Genomic DNA, 9,988 nt, shown 5'->3' on the forward strand with positions numbered 1-9,988 from the left:
TTCAACAATACACATGGATGCATGTATATCCGAGGTAGGTATGCACAGCTCTTAACTCAAGTCCACTGTTTGGAAGAAACACATTTGGCAACTCATACGTGATGGAGGGATTATTTTTCTTTTCTTTCTTTCACTTTTATTAAAGTGAGTTTTGGATATGTATTGTCCAGTATTTACAACCACCACACTGCTTCTTGTTTCTATCTTCATCTTTTGAGACATTATTCAAGGGATAATTTTCTGTACTATCATTATTCCTTCTGGATTACTTTCTGTGAGGATTTCCTCTTCCATATATCTTAAATTTCATGCATATTTCTCCCAGCTTTTGAATTATCTTTTTTTCCCCAGGTTTTCCCAGGAATAGTGCTGAGAAACTGATGGGGGGGAGGGGCTTAATGGGGCATCTCGCATGTCTTTAATTAATCTTTAGCACCTCTACATTGTACGGATCTTGTTGTAAGGGCTATGTCTTCCTACCATTTTTATTACCCAGATTTCCTAACACATAGGAGATTATCAAAAATATGTTATATTTGGTTGGACTGAACTGAATGACATTACCTAATTTTAATGGACAATGAAATATTTTTTAAAAGCCATGTGACAACAGATTCTTTGCCCATTACCCTCCCCAGGATAACTACCATTCATGTTGTGACAAATATGGGGCTGGCGGGAAGCCACAGCCTTCCTGATCCCAACTTTCTGCAGCTTGGTGGTCCAGTTTCCTGCAAGTTGTACTATGTAATATGTTATTCAAAACACTGAACTTGATTACTATATAGAAACTATAGAACTACAGTTCACAGGAAAAATGTGGGCAGAGGATGGTGGTGGGATTATCTGCAAGTGGAGGAGGAGCACAGGTGGAGGGGAGACTCAGAGGTCAGAGAGCAACAGTTACAATCTGGTCAGAGGAACCAGACTGCAGAGAAGAATTTGAGCTCAGTGCTGGCAACAGCTGATGGGGTGCTATGGTTTTTAACCATAATTATTTATTGGTTTTACCTGAGAAATTTTAAACAAAATCCTGATGCCTGAACCCAGGGCTATAAGAGTTTATACCGCATCATTATATGAATAGAAAAAGGTAGTACCTCTGAGAAGATGCATCCCTGGAATCTGATGGCCTGCTCATCAGGCACACCTTTGTGTGAATTAGGAAAAAAAAAAAAAGTATCCCTTCCTCAGCAAATTTAGCCTACTCTAAAAGCCTAGGCTGAATTTCAGATTCCACTTGCCTCCACGCCTTAGCATCCTTGTTCGGTGAGTAGCCTATACAGCTGTCAGTGGAGGCCCTGATAGATCTCTATTCAAACCAGATGCAGTTATATTTCTGAAGGTATCTGGAAAATCGTACACATTTTTTAAAAATCTCACCAAGTGATGATGCTAAAGGAAATGAAGTTTAAAAGCTTTGAAATAGGTACCAGGTAAAGGATATTGCAGGACTTCATTCATTCTCCATTCTATCTATTTAGCAGTTATTTACTGAGCATTTAACCTATATACTTTTGAGAACCACATGAAGTTGATACACTTTTCTGCAGTGGTGGGGCTTCTTTTGAAGGTTTATGTACAGAGAAGTATTTCTACTCATTTTATAGGCACAGAGTTGCAGTACCACCTCTGAGAAATAAAATAGCTCCTCCTAACCCACTGAATACTGTAACATGATTCTCCGGTGACCATTACCCAACTTCTGGCTCTGCAGGGTGTTTCCTTTCAAGGTCACCCTGAAGTGCTAGCTATAAAGGGACTGACATAATGAGGAACATATGTCCAGAAAAAGCATGCTATCCCCCGCCCCTGTCCAGCTTTAAGAAGTTAGTGCTGAAATTGCCTGACTATCAGCAGAAGGATTAAACTTCACAGTGACAGACTTAGAGAGAGAGGGGGAGAGAAAGAAATTATTTCAGCCTCAGATATCTTTAGAGAGTTTTTGTCATTCCAGAATGGGCACCAGCATTCTGAAGAGTGGTTACTGTATTCTTCTCTTACAGAACAGAGACCCCATCACCACCTCAGTAGAGTGCTTGCCTTATAATGAGAATAAATAATAAATTAAAGATTAACAAGTAAAAAAAAAGACTAACAAATGTTGGATCATTTTATGACGAAAAAAAATTATTATTTCATAAAAATCGGCCACACTTCCCTCATGTGGAGACAACCACCATCTACACTCTGTTATATTTTCTTATTGAATTGGTATGTTAAATAGCACATGCATTTTATTAAATTGTCTTTTTATTTAAACTATATTATGAGTGTTCTATTTCCTTATATGGACTTTAGGAACATAATTTTCATTTGCTAAATGATGCAACATTGTTAAGGTTCTTAATAGACATATTGCTAAGTTACTACCCCCAACTTAAAAACATTATGTCCACCAACAATATAAGAATGACTTTTTCTATTACCTTCACCACCCTGAGATTTTTCTTTTAAGCTTTATAACTTTTGAGGTCATAATGTACTTTTTGATTTATAGTTCTTATTTTGTATTACTAGTACAATAAATACTCTATGTTTATTATTTTGGGTTTTTATAAGCATTGTTGAAAATATACATTGCCCACATTTTTTACATTGAGTTTTCGATAATTTTATTAGTTTATTTAAACTAATTTTATAAGAGCTCTCTTTTATTATAAGAATTCTTTTTTCTTTCATTTTTATAATTTTTTACAGTTTGCCTTTTAATCTTATTTATGTATTCTTCCAAGTGGAGAAAATACTTTTTAATGTTTTCAAATCTACTAACATTTTCCATTATTATTTGCATGTTTTGAGTTTATAATTAGAGTTTTATTCATCACTATAACACATGGCAATCATCTGAACTTTTTACCGGTTTATGTTTTAATTTTTAATTTACTTATATAATTCATTCTGGAATATATTTTGATTAGTGGTATGTAGTAGAGCAATAATAGTTTTGTTATTGTTAACTGTTCATTACAGTGACATTTATTAAAAGATCCATCCTTTACCTATTTATATTTTCCATGCCCTATATTAAATTATTACCTTACTAGGAAATGTTTCTGGACTTACTGTTCTATTTCATTGATCTTTCTATTCTTATGTCATATTTTATTTTGTGGGGAGGGTAAACTCTTACTCCTATTTTCTTTTCAATATTTATTTGCATATTATTTTTTTCCAAATATATTTTAGGATAATTCTGTTAAACCTTCCTCCAGCACCACCCTATAACTTAGTGGCATTTTGATTTAAGGAGAATTTATGTTCCTTTAATATTAATCCTCACTGTTGTAGAACATTAAAAAATGTAAAATTTCAAACTGATTTCATAATGGCAACATGAACATGAATATCAAGAGGTTATAACTCAATTATACATCTAAATGAACTCTAAGATCCTTTACAGAAAAAATGAAAATTGATTATACAGGAATTACTACTACTACAGATGTACTAGTAATGAGGGTTACATTTTCTCTCTTGTCTAACATAAGTAAAAAATAGACAAGGTATATGAAACATATATTCAAAAAGGTAGAGGAAAAATTGAGAGACACAGAAGACATAAAAGAGGCCCAAATTGAACTTCTATAGATGAAAATTATAGTATCTGTGATATACAGCAGATTATATGATTCTGAAGAGTTAGTGAACTTGAAGATATGTAATAGAAACTACCCAAAATGAAACACACTGAGAAAAATACTGAAAAAAAAATGAATAGAACAGTTAGCTAATATGACAACTTCAGACAGCCTAATATATGTGTAGCTGAAGTCCCTTAAGGAAAAAAGAGAATACAGAAGAATTTGAAAAAATAGTGCAGACAGCAGACAAATTTTCAAATCTGATAAAAACACCTGAAAATCTGTGGACCCAAGAAGTCTAATGAACAAAGTATAGGGAGCATGAATAAAGCTACACTAAGTCACATCATAATCAAACTGCTTAAAATGATGGATAAGCAGAAAACCTTAAAAGCAAACAGGAAAAAAATTCATACAGTATGTCTGTGTAAGTTTCTTTCTTCCCAAGGAATCTAATAATAAACTATATTTATAAAATTTATTAACAAAATTCATCATGACAAATGAAAATATTTTAATAGCCACCAAAAATATATTGTTAAAAATCTAGCATTTATTCTTTTATAAAATGCTTTGTAAATTAAGAGATAACTAGTCTCTAAGCATGATAAAAAAAAATACCAATTTCAAGGTAACAGATGAAGCAAAGTGGCATATAGAATGGATAGAAAGATGTCAGCTCTCTCATTCTTAATGTATATTTTTAATGAGAATGATATAATAATCCCTAGGAGTTTTTTGTTTTGAGCCAGTTTCACTTATCATAACTTCTTTTTGGTAGTGATCTGAAAAATAGATTCAATTTTACAACTGACTCTATTACGGCTTCAAGATAGAGAATAATTGCATGTATAAATAATAGTTTTTTTCCAATGGTGGATATTTTTAGACTATGTCTCAATAACTGTATTGATTGGAATGTCCAGAACAAAATTAATAGCAAAAATAGATGTGTGGTAAAGAATGTAGCCTTGCCTAAAAAGAGAAATCTAGTTTTTGTCCCCAAATCCTAGGAGGTGATTTTTAAATCCTTAGAATTTCCTGGGTGAGAAGAGGGAGTGTTGTTCATGGTGAACCCTTTGGACACAACTAATAGCTTATGCTAATGAAGTGACTCATGGTGGACCCTTTGGTCCATATGATATCAGCCTCATCTTTGGGATTGGGGGAGATAAGACTGAGCTCAACAACATGGTCAGTCAATCAATCATGCCTAGATAAATGAAACCTCAGGAAGGACTTTGCACATAAAGCTTAAATAAGCTTTCTGGTTAGCAATACTCCATGTGTATAATAGTTTTCAGTGAGTTCTGTGTGAATCCTTCTAGCAAATTATATGAACTGAGGATAGACTCTGGAAACATCTGAACTTCATGTTACAAGTGATGGTAATCACATATGAACTCTTCCTGAAAACTTGGGAGTTGGAACCAAACTCCTTGCTGTTGGTATTAGAAGTAATGGGCAGACTTAGCATTCCGGAGGACTATGCCTTTAACCTTGCAGTTTGGTTAATTCTGGGTAATAAATGTCACCTTTGTTTTATTCTTGACTGTATTAGGAATTTTGTTAGTGTTTTATTGCTAAGCATAATCTTTACGGTGTGAGATAGACATAGTCTTTGTCATATTCTGATATTATTATTTTATTCCCAGTTTATCTAAAAAAATCGGAAATGGTTGTTAAATGCTATCAAGTCCCTTTTTATTTCTTTCTATCCAATAGTTAGTTATTTATGACTTTCCAAGCATTTTGGTAGGTACTTTACATACATTATCTCATTTAATCCTCACAACAGGCACAGAATGATTAGGCAATTTGCCTAAGGTCACAAAGTCATAATTGGTGGAAGTGGTGTTGGAAATCCCATCTAAGGCTAGATCTGGAGATCTGAATCATACTATGTGAATCACATCAACATTTTTCCTTGTGCTAAAATATCCTTTTCTAAAAATCAATTCCACTTTGTAATGTATATTTTTCTCTTAGTATTCTTCTAGATATGATTTACTGGTGTTTAAATATAAATCCTACACTGGGATGTGAGATTTGTATATAGTTTTCTTTTATTATGCTTCAAAACAGGTTTATTAACCTAGCTTGAGTAAATAAATTGGAAAGCTTTATTTCCTTTTATGTTCTAGATAAATTTATGTATTATGAGAATTCTTTGGTCCATGGCTCTTTAAGAACAATTGCTTATTAAGTCATCTGCCCTTCAGCCCTTTCTAGGAGTGGATTTTCTTTTATATGTTGTTAAAATGATTATTTTTTTCCACTATCTTTCCAGGTAACTGGTTGACTCAGAATATCTAACTCTTTGTAGTATATTTTAACACTTTATATATGTATACATGTGTATATATAAACATTCATATGTATATTTAGCATACACATGTATATATATGGAAAAATAATCTTTTCATCATCTTTTCCAAATTTATTTTTGTTGAATTTCATGTCGTATGCTTTATTATGCTTTCTTCTGTTCTCTGTCACCATTTTTTATTATGGTAAAAAATACATACTATTAGATGTACCATCTTAACTATTTTTAATTGTTCAGTTCAACAGTATTAAATATATTCACCTTACTGTGCAACAGATCTCTAGAACTTTTTCCTCTTGCCACAATGAAATTCTACATTAACTGAACCTAGTTACCCCTCCTCCCAGCCCTTACAAACCATCCTTCTACTTTTTTCTGTTTCTATGATTTTGACTACTTTAAATATTTCATATGAATGGAATCATACAGTCTTTGTCCTTTTATTACTGGCTTATTTCACTTAGCAAAGTATCCTTGAGACTCATCCATATGTATCAGAATTTTCTTCATTTTTAAAACAGCATAATATTCCATTGTATGCATATACCATATTTTCTATATCCATTCATCTGTCAATGGACATTTAGGTTGCTTCCACCTCTTGGCTATTGTGAATAATGCAATGAACCTAAGTATGTAAATTTCTCTTCAAGATTTTGCTTTAAACCATTTTGGATAAATACCCAGAACTGGAATTGCAGGATCATATGCTAATTCCATTTTTAATTTCTTGAGGAACTACCATATCATTTACCATAATGACTACACCATTTTACATTCCCACTAACAGTGCACATAAGTTCCAACTCCTTTGTATAATTGCCAAGACTTGTTATTTTCAATTTTTTTTGATAGTGGCCATCCTGGTGAATTGGAGGCAACATCTCATAATGGTTTTTAATTACATTCCCCTAATCATTAATGATGTTGAACATTTTTTTCATATGCTTATTGGCTATTTATGTATGTTCTTTGGAAAAATGTCTAGTTAATTCCTTTGCCCATTTTTAATTGGGTGGTTGCTGCTATTATTGAGTTGTAGAAGTTTCTTATATATTCTGGATCATAACTCCTTATCACATATATGACTTGCAATTATTTTCTTTCATTCTGTATGTTGCCTTTCACTCTGTCAATTGCTTCCTTTGATATGCAGAAATTTAAAAGTTTTATATAGCCCTATGCAGTTATTTTTCACTTTGTTGCCTTTGCTTTTGGTGTCATATCCTAGGAATCATTGCCAAACCCAATATCCTGAAGCTTTTCCTCTATGTTTTCATCTAGGAGTTTGATAGTTTTAGACCTTACTTTTAACCCACTTTGGGTTAATTTTTGTATATAGTGTAATATAAGGGTCCAGCTTCTTTCTCTTAAACCCACTTTGAGTTAATTTTTGTATATAGTGTAATATAAGGGTCCAACTTCTTTCTCTTGCATGTGGATATCTAGTTTTCCCAACACCAGTTGTTGAAGAGACTCTCCTTTCCCCATTGGTTAGTTCTGACACTTTTGTTGAGATCATTTTACCATATACATGAGGGTTTATTTCTGAGCTCTGTTTCACTGGGGTGTGTGTGGGGGTTGGGGGTGTGGGTGTGTGGGTGTGTGTATCTTAATGTCAGTACCACACCATCTTGATTACTGATGCTTTGCAGTATTTTTTGAAGTCAGGAAGTATCTTGCTCCAACTTTGATTTTTTAAAAGATTGATTGCCTATTTGGGATTCCTTGAGGTCCCATATTAATTTTAGAATATATTTTTTTCTGTTTTTGAAACAATGGTTTTTGAAAAAAATGCCATTGGGATTTTGATAAGGATCTGTAGATCATTTTGGGTAATATGGGTATTTTAACAATATTCTGTCCTCTCATCCTCAGGCATATGTCCTGCCATTTATTTGTACTGTTTTGTTTTTTTTTTTTTTTTGGTTTTAGCAATTTTTTTATAGTTTTCAGACAAGTTTTTCTTTTTCCTGGTGAAATTTATTCCTAAGCATTTTATCTTTTTTGATGCTGTAGTAAATGGGACTATTTGCTTAATTTCCCTTTCAATTTGATTATTATTATTGTGTAGAAACAAACCAACTTTTGTGCATTCATTTTTCATCCTACAACTTTGCTGAAATTGTTTATTAGTTGTAATGTATTTTTTTGATGTGTGTAATCTTTTTTTTTTTTTTTTAACGTTTATTTATTTTTGAGACAGAGAGAGACAGAGCATGAACAGGGGAGGGGCAGAGAGAGAGGGAGACACAGAATCTGAAACAGGCTCCAGGCTCTGAGTGGTCAACACAGAGCCTGACACAGGGCTTGAACCCACGGACCGTGAGATCATGACCTGAGCCGAAGTCGGATGCCCAACCGACCGAGCCACCCAGGTGCCCCTGGAATCTTTTTTTTTAATCTTTTATGTTTATTTATTTTGAGACAGAGACAGAGTATGAGCAGGGTAGGGGCAGAGGGAGAGGGAGACAGAGAATCGAAGCAGGTTCCAGGTTCTGAGCTGTCAGCACAGCCCAACGCAGGGCACGAACCCACAAACCGTGAGATCATGACCTGAGATGAAGTCTTGACCCTTAACCGAGACACCCAGGCAACCCTGATGTGTGGAATCTTTAGGGCTTTCTACACATAAGTCATGTCATCTGTGAATACAGATCACTTTACATCTTCCTTTTCAGTTTGGATGTCTTTTATCTCTTTTTCTTGTCTAGTTGTAGTGGTTGGGACTTGCAGTACTATGTTGACCAAAACTGGCAAAAGTAGTCATCCTAGGGGCGCCTGGGTGGCTCAGTTGGTTGGGCATCCAATTTCGGCTCAGGTCATGGTCTCATGGTTTGTGGGTTCGAACCCCATGTTGGGCTCTGTGCTGACAGCTCAGAGCCTGGAGCCTGCTTCAGATTCTTTGTCTCCCTCCCTCTTCCCTCCTTCACTCAAGCTCTGTCTCTGTCTCTCTCTCAAAAATAAATAAACATTAAAAAAAATTTTTTTAAGTAGTCATCCTTGTCTTGTTCCTAATTTAGAGAAAAAGCTTGCGGTTTTCACCATTCAGTATATTAGCTGTGGTATGTCATATATGGCCTTTATTGCACTGAGGTATATTCCCCTATACCCAGTTTATTGAGAGGTTTTATCATGAAAGTTAGCTGAATTTTGTCAAACGCCTTTTCTGCATCAATTGTGATGGTCATGTGACTTTTTTCCTTCACTCTGTTATTATGGTATATTACATGGATTTATTTAATATGTTGAAATATCCCTGTATTCCATGCATAAATCCCACTTGGTCATGGGGTATGATCCTTTAAATGTGCTTTTGATTTCAGTTTTCTAGTATTTTGTTTAGGTTTTTGTATCAATATTCTTCAGGGCTATTGATCTGAGGTTTTCTTTTATGTATCTTCACCTGGGTTTGAGGTCAGGGTAATTCTAGCCTCATAAAATGAGTTTGGGTGTGTTATCTCCTCTTCAATTCTTTGGAAGAATTTGAGGGGGGTCAAGTATTAATTATTCTCTAGATGTCTGATAAAATTCTCCAGTGAAGCCATTTGGTCCTGGACTTTTCTTCCTTGGAAGTGTGTGTGTGTGTGTGTGTGTTTTTTTTCCTACTTCATTATTTTTCTGCTTCAATATCCATAGTTTTAGGTCTGTTCAGGTTTTTATTTCTTCCTGATTCAGTCTTGTGTTCCTAGGAATTTATCCATTTCTTCTGAGGTATCCAATTTATTGCCATATACTTTTCATATTGGTCTCATAATTCTTTTCATTTCTGTGGCATTTGTTGTTATATTCCCTCTTTCACTTCCACTTTTAGTTATTTTACTGTTCTCTCTCTCTCTTTTTTTTTTTACTCTTTACTCTTGTTTTTGTTAGCCTAGGGAAGATTTTTTCAATTTTGTTGATCTTTATAAAAAGCAACTTTTAATTTCATTGACTTTTCTATTGTTTTTCTATTCTCTGTTTAATTTATCTTTGCTCTAAGCTTTATTTTCTGCTAACTCTGGGTTTACTTTCTTTATTTTATACTTTTTTAAAGTGCAAGTTTAGTTATACTATTGATTGGAAACCTTCTTTT

Source organism: Panthera onca, chromosome A3, assembly GCF_046562875.1.
Source record: "Panthera onca isolate mPanOnc1 chromosome A3, mPanOnc1 haplotype 2, whole genome shotgun sequence".
Classification (NCBI taxonomy): Eukaryota; Metazoa; Chordata; class Mammalia; order Carnivora; family Felidae; genus Panthera; species Panthera onca.